The 13,680-nt window shown below is 34.5% G+C and overlaps 2 pseudogenes; one reads left to right on the forward strand and one right to left on the reverse strand.

The window, feature by feature from the left end:
- Positions 1-6,227: 6,227 nt before the first annotated feature.
- Positions 6,228-6,797, reverse strand: LOC143569779 (zinc finger protein ZAT11 pseudogene; annotated as a pseudogene).
- Positions 6,798-10,516: 3,719 nt separating this feature from the next.
- On the forward strand, positions 10,517-12,732 carry LOC143569808 (pentatricopeptide repeat-containing protein At4g20740 pseudogene; annotated as a pseudogene).
- The last annotated feature ends 948 nt before the right edge of the window (positions 12,733-13,680 follow it).

Genomic DNA, 13,680 nt, shown 5'->3' on the forward strand with positions numbered 1-13,680 from the left:
TATGTATTCAAAATATTTGATATATCTATAAAACATTAAAGCCATTCTGTATTATGTTTAAAGCTTAGAGATCATAATTTATCAATTTTGGCTATTAATTATTAATGGATCTTGACGTGTTGGGAACAATAATAAAAAAAGACCCAGCATGACACGGCTCTTTGCCCATGCAATGGTTGGGGTACGAAAGTGTCTTTGTACACGAGATATAATATCATAAAACCATATTTGCATATGACATGAAGAACGTTGATGCCTTGATAGACAAGTTTCTAGTATTCTTTAAAAGAGCCTCTAAAAATAGTCATTCACTATTCATATACATTATATATTATTACACTGGCCTCTTATAAACCCCCTTTCTAGAGTACAGCCAAATTATTATATTCACATATATATATATTATATATACACAATGTTCGTGGCAAGACAAGATGATCGACGGAGAAAGAAAAAGAAAAAACGAGCGTCACACAAGGGGACGAGGAGTGGGGAAGAGGCTGACGACCAATCAATATTCGGTGGAAACGGGAGGTGCAAAGCGAGAGATATAAGAGAAGAAAGCAAGAAGTTTAAGACTTTGATATATAATAAGAGAGAAACATTATTGATAGAGTTATATTTCCTATACATAGAATAACTAATTAATGAATTTTTTTTATATAGAGAGATTACATGACCAATATATATATGATAAAAGTAAATATATAAAATAATAAAGAAATCATATCCAATTATCCAAATATGTATTCAATATGTTTACTGCTTTGATTATTACATGGAACTACTATGACGCAACAAATGTTAATAGCTATTTATAGATACAAACAAAGGTTACATCACATAGCAAACAGAAGCTTTATTTAAACAAAACGATATAAACATATATATCCCCACATATTAAACAAGTGACAGTGAGGAAAACATAATAAGCAAGATATATATAATAAGAGAGATTTAACACATTTCTTCTACAAATGTTGCATGATCTTATATGGAAATCTCTTTATTAATCAGGTATTTAATTAGTATTAACACACTTTGCCAAAGGTCTTAGTTGCCCTAATGGTGTCTACTCACCATTAATGACCATCATTAGCATGAACTAAATCATCTCATCTTCACTCTTTTCTTCATCATTACCGCCACCTCCTTCCGCTCCACCGCCTTCTTCTGCCACTTTCATGCCCATTTTAGACAGAGAGGGAGGATGGAAAGTGTAAAGATGGATTTTAATTAGGTTTAATTTGTTGATGGCTTTTGAAATGAGGTGGTAGTGGGTAAAGGTAATAATTAAGAGGATCTTCCCAAGCATATACCTTTGAACTTTACACTTTTTGAATAATTGTTTTTATTAGGACACACCAATTGGTGGAGTCTACCTGTTCGTGCCCTTATTTGCATGCTTGTCTCCTTAGCTTATATCAAATAGACATGGAAGAAATTAATGAAGATGCTCAACCAACCACTAAACCATGCTAACGAGCCGAGTTACTCACGAGCTATATGAGATGAGATCGATAAAGAGCTTGAAATGAGCAGAGCCCTAACTCAAGCTTTGTACGGGAATTAAGATCATTTATATCCACGAGCCTAGTGTATTTTTAAGATCCAACTATTTTTGGACTTCTACGTATTAATTTCACAGTGCATAGCCTCCGGCAGCTGGTCATAAAGTACGCAAACCAAATGTAAATGACTTTTATTACTGCTTTTAGCAACTTATTTAGTTTCGACCGTTTTTGAAGGGTGCTTTGCCTTTTAATTAGCAACACAAATTTAATACACACTTAAATAAGTCATGACAAGATCAAGTGCCATAGGATATATATAGCTTCACTCAATAGCCATTAGTCATTAGTCAATACGCATGATAATGTGTGGCTCTACATAACTATCACGTGATGTAAGAATATATGGCACGTGTCTTAACTACAGTTACTCTCTCTAGTTTAATAAAACTATGAAAGTTTTGATAACTTCATTTTCATAAGAACCACTTCTTATAATAGGTTACTACTTTTGTTATTTGAATCAAGCTTGCTTTTTTTTTTTTGTGTGTGTAAACCTTAAAAAAAAGCAAATAAAAATAACTTTTATGGCATGTGAAAATGCAATAAACCTAACCGTTTATTGCGTACGCATATATGATTTTGTTTAAGAAATAATCGTATTAAACTGTTGATGTGAAACATATTGAGAAGAAGAAGACACTTAGATGACAACATCCCGAAAGGCTTCTGATAGCTTATTTAGCTATGCATGTTTTTAACCATCTAACGTCTAATTAATGTTTCAGTGAAGACCATTCCGAAATCTCTATGCTGCACGTCTCAACATTTTCCCACTCAATCATCTATAACCACAGATTGTTCCTATCATCTACAGACAATACGCTTAAAACGTTTTGATTGTTTAAAACGTTTTGATTGTTTAAAACGTTTTTCGTATCTAATCTAATATGTATATTTATATTTAAATAGATTGAAAGAGAAAGAGGTACGGAAAATGAGCAGAAAAAGAAATTATCTAAAGAAAAAGAATTACTAGGCATATGGGCTTGGGCCATGCTTAATGGGCCAGAAAAAGAAAGTGGGCGGGGTCCGGGGGGTGGACCAGGCTTCTGTTTCTTGCTGGGCGGGTCAGGGTCCTAAACCGCGTTTGTTGCAATCACGGTATTATTTATTTACTAGTATAGAGCCCGTGTGATACACGGGTGATAAAATAAAATGCAAGGTTGTGAAACTATAACAATTAAAAAAAAGAGAAGGCTAACATCAATTTATTTTAATTGAGTTGGTAAACCACAAACATTTTAAATGCAAGGTAGTGAGTTTGATTCCCACCAACATATTTTTTATTTTGTGGAGGGTCTAATTAAATGACATGTGGAAAGTTGTGTTGCTTTAATATATAGGTAGATTTATTATTATTATTATTATTATTATTATTATTGTAAAATTACAGTTTGGCTATGCTGCGTATGCATATTGGATACACACTTCTATTTGTAATAGATAACGTATGCTTGATTATTATTGATGTGAATTATGAAATATCTTCTTCGTCCCCATAAAAATAGTGTAGAATTTTTTCAAACCAAAAAAACAATTTTCAGTGGTATGGTGTCGGCTCTCACAAATGTAAGGTTGTGAATTCAAATCCTTACAAATATAACGTAAATGTGGCATTCGGGTGTTAAAAAAATCGTGGTTGAAAAAAGAAATAATAATAGACTCTAAAGACAGTATAAAATATATGCGTGGCCGTGTGGGACCTAAAACTAAAAGATAAGGCTACGTGATGTGGTTAAAATCACCATCAAGATTCATCATATCATATTACATCATATGGACGCTGGCTGGATAATGGGTAAAGTCCCTACTGGATCACTTGACCCTGTTGTAATGGGTGAGCCAATAGCGCCTGCCAAAGCATTTCCTCCATTCCCACAATTAGGGGTGCAAACGAGCAGAGCCGAGCCCGAGCTCGACTAGGCACGAGCTCGGCTCGTTTACGTTACACAGAGCTCGAGCTCGGCTCGTTTTGATTTTTATTTCTAAAGCTCGAGCTCGGCTCGGCTCGATTTATTAATTAATTTTTATATATTTTAATTATTTTTTATATTTTTTTCAATTAAAACTTAATATATAACATAATATATATTATTTTGTTATTTTGTTAATTTATTAATTATTATACCCGGCTCGTTTTGATCTTTATTTCTAAAGCTTGAGCTTGGCTCGTTTACTATCTATTAATAAATTTTTATATATTTTAATTATTTTTATATTTTTTTCAATTAAAATTTAATATATGTTATTTAGTTTTTTGTTTAATTTATTAATTATTATATACATACATATACATGTAAATATATATATATATATATTAAAAATTATATAAAAGACAAGCTCGTTTAGGCTCGCGAGCCAGCTCGAGCTCGATAAGTGAAGCTCGGGCTCGGGCTCGGGCTCGTTTATTAAACGAGCTTGCTTTTAGGCTCGAGCTCGGGCTCGAGCTTGCTTAAGATCAATTTGATCGAGCTTTTCACGAGCCGATCTTGAGCAGCTCGTCTCGATTGCACCCCTACCACAATTGTCCATTAGTGCCCGTGAGCCGGCTGAAGCGTCATCAATAGTGCCCCCGCTAGCTTGAACATGTTGTGATGTGTGTGAGTGGCATGACAACGAGCATGGGAGCTGGCGCCCCTAATAACCTACCACAGCACACAGCCTATTAATACATATCAAGAATATATTTAACGTTTAAGTTTTCTTCTTTGCGTCGGTCTCCATCTAGAGCAAGAAACAGACTGGATTCAGTTGGCCATAGTTGTCAAATCACCCCTAATCTCGTCACAAAACGTTCACACTCTTTTTTGCTTTTCTTAAAGATTTTATTTTCCCAAATTTGTTAAGTTTTTAAGACTCATTCTTTACATAAAAATATTTATTTTATATTGTTGACATTATTATTTACTAATACAGACATATTGTATTTGTATGCTTTTAACACATCTTAGTTAAATTAGTCTCCATCTTAATTTTAATCCAATTCTCTTTATTATTTTAATCATTTTTATATAATTTAATACGCAAACGCTATTTTCATCACAATTCATTTAGGCACAAATTTAAACACGATATGAAAATAATAAGGATTTAGGTTGTCATTTATAATCATCATCATAATCGTACTCAGTATATCCCACCAATAGCAAAGTTATGGTAGGGTCTGAGGAGGGTAAGATGTATGATTAACAAATAAGTTGTGTTCAAATTGACATGTTTAACCATTTTAGTTAAACTGGACGTGTTTGAATCAAGTTGCTTAACCCTTTTAACTTAACAAGTCGACCAATTAACTTGTCTAGAACAAAAATAAAATAGAAAGTATTTGTATATAGCCAAGTCAACCTGTTTTTGAGGTTTCATCCAATTAATTCAAATTACCAATTCATTTATGTCCATTTACAACTTGAATACAACTCATTAGTCATTTATAGCTTTTAATATGTCAACCACGGGCCATTTTAAAGTTACATAATTTTAACTTGTTCCGGTTAAAGTTGATATTTTTAACACGCGTTGATATATAGCTTGTTTTTAGGTTTATTAAGGTAGCATGTCAACCTATCAACCCGATACTAAATTTCAAGTGAAGAAAATAGAAATATTTCGGTCATTTTTCAAAACTGATTACGTGTATGCCATTCTTTTTTTATTTTCAAATCCCAAATCTCCTACTTTTGTTTGATCTTTGTTTATTTGTTTTTTTTTTCGGTTTTGTTTTTACTATTATTCAAAAAAAAGGGTTATAATACCCTTAATTAAAAGTTTGGGATTATTAGTGATAGGGTCTGGATCAAATACAAATGAAATTAACGTGCTAAACGTGAGAATCAAGTAGAGTAATATATATACATGTAGAGTAATTACATAATTACTCTATGTTGTAATTACATAATTACTCTACTTGTATATATAATTACTCTACTTGATTTTCATGTTTAACACGTTAATTTCATTTGTACGTTAACCCTTCCCATTAGTGATAATCGTTGAGTCAATAAAGATGTTGTCAATTTTGTATTAACTTAGGGATATCAACTGTCCAAAGAGTTTAAAGTTGAATGCAAACAAAAGTTGACCCTAATAAGTTATGTTTATATTTGGCTACTTGGTAAAGCAATATATACGAGGTTATTTATAATTTATATTTCTTTTAAAGCTTTTTCGTAAACCATAATATTATTACCATGAATTCGTCCAATACAATGAACGTGTAACACCCTGATTTAGTGTAGAAGAAAACGAAGGTTACTTTTATGACTTATGAGTATATTCAAACATAGAAAAACCAATTCATTAAAAGTTTCTGATTAAGACATAATAAATCATGCTTGACCCAAATTAAGTCCACCACGAAATTTTACTTGAACATATTTAATATATATATTTTTTAAAATATTCAATATTTTAAATAAAAAATATACATACTTCCATCATACGTTCAACCATCTTTTTTTTTAAAACCAGTGAATTTTTTAATACAGCCATTAAACAATGACAGTTGTTTAAGATTTATGCAATAAAAAAATATAAAGAATGGACTATAAGTCTTGTATAAAATAATATTATTAATACTTACAATCAAAACATACACTCTTAACTCACAAAGTTTTGATCTACTCTAAAATCCCAAATGAATTAAAAAAAAAAATCTCAACGGTAATGCATCCAACTCCAATCATAAGAAAAAGTCAACCGTGACTGGTGTCACCTTCTCATCATCAACTCTAAATCCGAAATCATTCTCTATCGGTGTTAAGTTCAAATCCAAACTGAAAACCTGTCTACTATTCACCTTCTTCACCACCGGTGATGACAAATCAATCAACGGATGGCCGCGGTCCTCATTGGTTATAACCATCCTATGCCGCCTCATATGGCCACCCAACGCCTGCCCTATGGCAAACTCAAGCCCACAAATAGAGCACTTGTGTGGTTTGGGCTTAGACGGTAACGTCTCATCATGATGACCTTCCATGTCACCAGTCCTCGTCTTTTTATGACTCGCCCTATGGCCCCCGAGTGCTTGAAAAGACGTGAACTGACGGTTACATGTCTTGCACTCGAAAACTCTGTGACCTGAATCATGACATGAATCAACCAGATAAGATTCAGGGCTTGTCGTGCCTCTCAGAAAGAAGCATTAGAAAATTTGCCGTGCTAGTAATGGTCGTGTCAAGTTCATATTCTCGTGATCGCTTCATCGGTAAACACACCATGTTTAACAATGTATTTGATACAATCACAATTCACAAACCCTTAAATAATAAAGGAAGTGGGACTAGAATTTAGAAAGTGGTTTTTAAGCAAATGAAACTTGGAATGAATATTTGAATGTGGAGTGAAGAGTTGATTGAGGTGGTGGTATTTATAGGTTGCAAATTATTTTAGTTTGACCAAAGTGTGTGAATGACGAAAGTGACCTTGGACACGGCACTGGTGAGTTGAAGTTTGGACTTTGGAGACAAGTGGGTGGGAAAATGTCAAAAGAATACAAATCAAGGGGGTGAAAGTGAAAATATAAAGCAACATGTCATTAACAACGTAAGGCTGACCGAGTGAGTGAGTGAGTCGTGTGTGGCGAGCAGCGAGTGAGACGTTTCGACACTTCCGAGAATGTTCAAGTTCAAATGTTTCTGGAAAAATTCAACTTAAAATGACATCCACTCTAGGTATGAAACATATGACTTGTCCCAAAAAGGTAACACACACTACTTTGAATTTTTATTTTCTTTACACACTTCAAAATTGAATTTTTAAAATAACCAAAATTTAATGTTGCTTCTTTAAAATTGAATACATAAATAATATGATTGATAATATAATCTATTGAACTACTTTAAAATGAAAGAAAATTAAATTTTAATAATCCTAAATGTGATTTATTGACAGATAATAATTCATATATATAAATTTAAATTGTGTGTAAAATATATGATAATTTTACTATCGATATTGCTCTAGGTTACAAAAATGAGAGTCTGAATAATCATTGGTTAAACTCTAATTAAAGGATATTATTGATTAATAGTTTATAATTTGAATTGTTAAAATCCAATATTTCTAAAATTAAAAGGAAATGAACGAATTTTCTTTGAACGGCGCATAGATATTTTGTATATTTAAAAACTTATAGAAAATAGATAGAATACATTACAATCATACACGTTACATGATGAAACTCCTGATATTAAATATACATAAAATATACCAATCTAAACATAATAATCTAGTATTATGTTACCCCACTAGTAAAAAGATAATTTGTTATAAAACATACATGTAAAAAAAATAATGATGTGAAATGTAAAGGTGTTTAATGGAAAGATGTAGCATTGATGTTAACATGTGTTAAATATGATATGCATATGCCAATATATACATTTTAGTGTATATATTTTAACAGCTAGCTAACTGATTGTATAGAGGGAGGGTAGCAAAGCTACCCACGGATCTCTTATCCGAGCCACGAATCGTCAAAAGACATCCGTCACTCACGGATCCATTACCCAACCCGCGGATCGTCAAAAGGCATCCACGCAAGAAACACGTGGACTGGTAAAGCCATTCACAATCCAAGATACGCTTTGTGGATCTCCATTATAACCCGCGGACGAGCATCCGCGGAAGGAATCCACAAAACAACTCAAGGGATTCATCACACATATGATCCCCACGTGATATGGAAGAGCAGTTGTAACAAACTATTTCTAGAAGATTCCCTCAAAACCTCCTGATGGCGACATCGGCCAGTGGAAAGAGGACACCTGGACACGTAATGGCCATCCCACGACGTGCACAGATAATGGATATACCATAAACGGGTTCAGGTTGTCACATCCAATAAAGGCTCGACACGTGTCCATCCAGGCAGAAAGGGAATAACTTGACAATGACAACTCCACCAATCACCTTCCCTCCACCTTCGACTATAAATACGAAGATCATCTCTTCAAGGTATTCATTCACACTCTCAAGCCTTACGCAATATACCGGTACTCGTATTATTTCCGATTAAGATACAGTACTGATTCTCACGCCGGAGGGTGGTTACGGGAAGACCCCTCACTCTGTCCTTCCCGTAACGAGACTCAACGGTGTTCTGTTTTGCAGGCATCAGTTTGGATCTGTTCCCATAATACTTCAGAATACTCACATCTGGGGAACCCGATCGGACTATCCAGTTCGATTTAGTGTTTCTTCAGATCGTATATGCTGAATTGGATTATTAATTATTATTATTTTGAAAAATAGCAAATGCATTTTAGATAACTTTTATCCTTCAACCAACTCAAATAGCATTAACACATCATTTTGATGTTCAGTTTAACCGTAGCATACCATTATTATTATTATTATTATTATTATTATTATTATTATTATTATTATTATTATTATTATTATTATTATTATATAAATTTCTGACGTTAATTACTAGAACGGTTTTCAAAAGATTAATCCAATCAATCACTCTCTTATCCATTGCATTCTATCATTGAAATTGAAAACAACGACACTTGAATTTAAACCCCTTCTTTTATTATTAAGCCGACACTAATTGCGGCAGATATAGGTAAATTAAAAAATCACACATATTGCGGCAGATATAGGTAAATTTCAATTATTTAAGAAAATTAAAAAATCACATATAACAGGTTTAACAGGTATGCAGCGGCGCGCTGAACACAAGTATCAAACATGAATATGACTCGTTTAACGACTTTATATGTCATGACTATAAGACAGTTTTAAGTTTCATGTACCAATAAAGGAATACATTGGAGTCTACCCTACTAATTTCAATTATTTAAGAAAATTAAAAAATCACATATAACAGGCTTAACAGGTATGCAGCGGCGCGCTGAACACAAGTATCAAACATGAATATGGCTCGTTTAACGACTTTATATGTCATGACTATAAGACAGTTTTAAGTTTCATGTACCAATAAAGGAATACATTGGAGTCTAGCCTACTAATTTCAATTATTTAAGAAAATTAAAATATCACATACCGCACTTTTTTGCTTAACAGGTCTTATCGTGTATTTAACAGGTACCCAATTGCCAGCCCTACATGTAATAATTCAATAGGGGTGAGTAGAAAACCGAACCGAAACTGAATTAATCGGAAAAACCAAACAGAAGCATTAACCAACGGTTAATTTAATGTATTTTTGAAAAATCGAATTTTCGGTTCGGTTTTCCATTTTTATAAAACCGAAAAAAACCAAACCGAACCGATTGATGGTGATGAAGATTATGAAGATGATGAAGTTTGAGAGTAAACTTTGAAGATGAACACGATGATGAATGAAGATTATGACTAAATTTTTAGTATTTTTTTTATTAAGAACTTTGTTTAATTGTAAACTTTACTACTCTAACTACTTTTTATTTGTATGATTCCACGTAACATGTGTATTTTTGTTTTTCATACTAAATATATTTGTGGTCTCAAATACATTCTTACCGGCTTAAAGTCATAATCTTTATTTTTAAAATTTTTTGTAATGTCTACACATAATTGAAAAAAAAACCCTGATTATAACCGAACCGAACCGAACCCGAAAAACTAAAACCGAACGATTTGTATATTAAAAAAACCGAGGACTTCAGTTTCGGTTTTACTTAAAAATCGAACCAAACCGAACCATGCTCGGCCCAATAATTTAATAACACGAATAACACAATTTAAGTAAACACCATTGACAAATAATAAAACACAATCAATACTGATAATATAAAGCTACAGTATTAAACTATAGCTTTGTTTAACGGCGTTCATCTCTGCGTGCGTCTTCTTCATCTTCGTTTAGGGCTCAGGTACTTTCCCCAATCACAAAAAAACCCTAATTTTGTTTTAATTTCATCCCCAAATGCTATTATAATACATTTATCTGAAATTGTATATACAGATTTGTGAATTTGCATTGCCATGATACAAACTTCAAATTAATCAATGCCTCCACAACCACCACCGGCCACCCTACCTAAAAACTTCAACTTTATCTCCGGCCACCGTAAACCCACCCACAACCGCCCCATCGTCCGCGGCGGTTTGTTCTCCAATCGCCAAACCCTAAACCCTAATCAAAATCATCAAATACCCACCACCAATTTCAACCTCCAAAACTGGATTCCACAAGATTCTGTCTCTGCCACGTCACCATCAAGAAAACCCTCTTCATCACAGCATTTCTTTACTGTCGGTCAAACCGTATCGCCCATTGCCCGTTACATCATCGACTCCTTCCGTAAACACAAGCACTGGGGCCTGCTGGTGGTGGCTGACCTCAACAAGCTTCGTCGGGTCACCCCGAAGCTCGTTGCGGAAGTGCTTAAAGTCCAGTCTGATCCGGTTATCTGTTCCAAGTTTTTTCATTGGGCGGGTAAGCAGAAAGGGTATAGACATGATTTTGGTAGTTATAATGCGTTTGCGTATTGCTTGAACCGGAACAATCAGTTTCGGGCGGCTGATCAGGTGCCTGAGCTGATGAGTATGCAGGGTAAGCCACCGACCGAGAAGCAGTTTGAAATTTTGATTAGGATGCACGCGGATTCGAATAGAGGGCTTAGGGTTTATTATGTGTATGAGAAGATGTTGAAGTTTGGGGTGAAGCCTCGGGTTTTTTTGTATAATAGAATCATGGACGCTCTTGTGAAAACGGGTCATGTTGATTTGTGTATGTCGGTTTATAATAATTTCAAGAAAGATGGATTGGTGGAGGAGGGTGTCACTTTTATGATTTTGATAAAGGGGTTATGTAAGGCGGGTCGGGTCGATGAGGCTATCGGGCTTTTGGGCCAAATGAGGAAGTTGTGTAAACCGGATGTGTTTGCATATACTGCACTGGTAAGAATCTTGGTTTCAGAGGGAGATTTAGATGGTTGTTTGAAGGTATGGAAGGAAATGGAGAGTGATAAAGTTCAGCCCGATGTTATGGCGTATGCAACTCTGGTTACGGGTCTGTGTCAAGGAAACCGAGCTGATGAAGGTTTCAAGTTCTTTAAAGAGATGAAAGAGAAACGTTATTTGATAGACCGGGCTATATATGGATCTTTGATTGAAGGGTTTGTAAATAATGGCAAAGTTGGAATGGCGTTTGAATTGCTAAAAGATTTAATAAATTCGGGTTACAGGGCGGATTTGGGGATATATAACGATCTTATAAAAGGGTTATGCAATGTGAAACATGTCAGTAAGGCGCATAAACTTTTCAAGGTTACAGTCGAAGAAGATCTCAAACCGGATTTTGAGACGGTTAATCCGATGTTGGTTTGTTATGCTGAGTTGAGAAAGTTTGATGAATTTTTTAAATTGCTTGCACAGATGGAGAATTTGGGGTTCAATTTGATTGATGATCTCGTGAAGTTTTTCTCATTAATGGTAGGAGAGAAAGATCGGGTTGTTATAGCTTTAGAAGTGTTTGATAACTTAAAACCAAAAGGTTATTGCAGTGTTTCTATTTATAATATTTTTATTAGGGCACTTTATGAAAGTGGAGAGGTGAAAAAGGCGTTAACCCTCTTCCAAGAATTGGAGGAGTCGAAAATGGAACCTGATTTATATACTTATAGCAATGCGGTTTTATGTTTTGTTAAAGTTGGAGACATTCACGAGGCGTGTTCGTGCTACAATAAAATAAAAGAGATGTCGTTGATTATGTCTGTTGACGCGTACGTGTCTCTAGTGAAAGGTCTTTGTAAAATTGGAGAAATTGATTCCGCTTTCGTGCTTGTTCGTGAATGTTTAGCTAATGTGGCAAGTGGGCCCAGGGAGTTTAAGTATTTTCTTAGAATTGTGCATACGTGTAGATCTAATGATGCCGATAAGGTTATGGTTGTTATAAATGAGATGGTGGAAGATGGGTGTCAGCCTGATGATGTTATATATTGTGCGGTTATCTCTGGTATGTGCCAGCATGGAACCATTGAGGGTAGAAAAGTCTTTTCAAGTTTGAGAGAGTGCAAGATGCTTACTGAGTCAGATTTGGTTGTTTATGATGACTTGTTGATTGACCACATGAAGAAGAAAACAGCTGACCTGGTGCTATCTGGCTTGAAGTTTTTTAGACTTGAGTCAAAGTTGAAAGCCAAGGGCTCTAATCTCTTGCCAAGTTAAGAACATGAAATGGGGCATGTTAACATATATGTTTTATTTATAGATAGCCACCCAAGTACAGGTAATATAGTTGTAATACTAACAGCATATAGATTGCTAGCTTTCGTTATTGAAAGGCTTTTTTATGTCAAGTTAGATCTTATTTATGAGCAATCCCCTCCCCTGCTAGAGAATGAGTCTCTAGAATTTTTTTTCTTTGGGAGTTTTCTAACTTTCTATGCGTGATCTGTTTGTTTTATATAGTCCACATGTATTCTGTATCCATGGATTTTCTTTTGTTTTTCGGTTTACTGTCTTTGTTCAGATCTGCTACTGTTTTGGCCATATTTAGAGAGATCTAGCAATCAAGCCTTCATTCTGCTTCGTTTGCTCTGTGAGTCGTGTGGTGCAGATTTTCAGTGTAGATCTTGAGGACCCATCAACGGGTGTTCTCTTGTATTATGTTGTTAACAGCTAGTATGGTTGTAACGAGTAATCAAACCTTCATTTTGCTTGTATGGTTATTGCTTGTATCTTTCCTTATCTCTAATATATTTTACAATGATACTAGCTGTTGCTCAGTTACCTCATGTAGCATAGAAATAGTAACTATTCAACTTGTATTTTATCTTTTCTCTATATGTAATATATCTCTCCCCTCAGGCTCGAGCATAGATGTTAGTCATCCCCAGCTTGTTTGTTGTTACAAATATTATTAATTCTGACTTCCTGGTAGTGCTTTAGTGAATTCATCAGATAGCTGATCACAAACAATAATGCATCCAGCAGCAGGTAAGGTAAAGAATACCGAGCGAAAATAATTCTCTCTCCACAGTATTAAATTGTCCAAACAAAGCATGAGGAGATTGCTTGAGACTTGCACACTTTGCCCAACTCCCTCTAAGCAACAAACCAGACGCTTGCACAACCCAAAATTGCTAACTGAACTTGCTAAACACAAAAAGCCAAGGTGCAGTTGATACCAAAACAAAAGGTTCACCAA

This window comes from Bidens hawaiensis, unplaced genomic scaffold (assembly GCF_021521415.1).
Source record: "Bidens hawaiensis isolate Kalapana, Puna unplaced genomic scaffold, B.hawaiensis_p1.1 tig00024652_1, whole genome shotgun sequence".
Lineage (NCBI taxonomy): Eukaryota > Viridiplantae > Streptophyta > Magnoliopsida > Asterales > Asteraceae > Bidens > Bidens hawaiensis.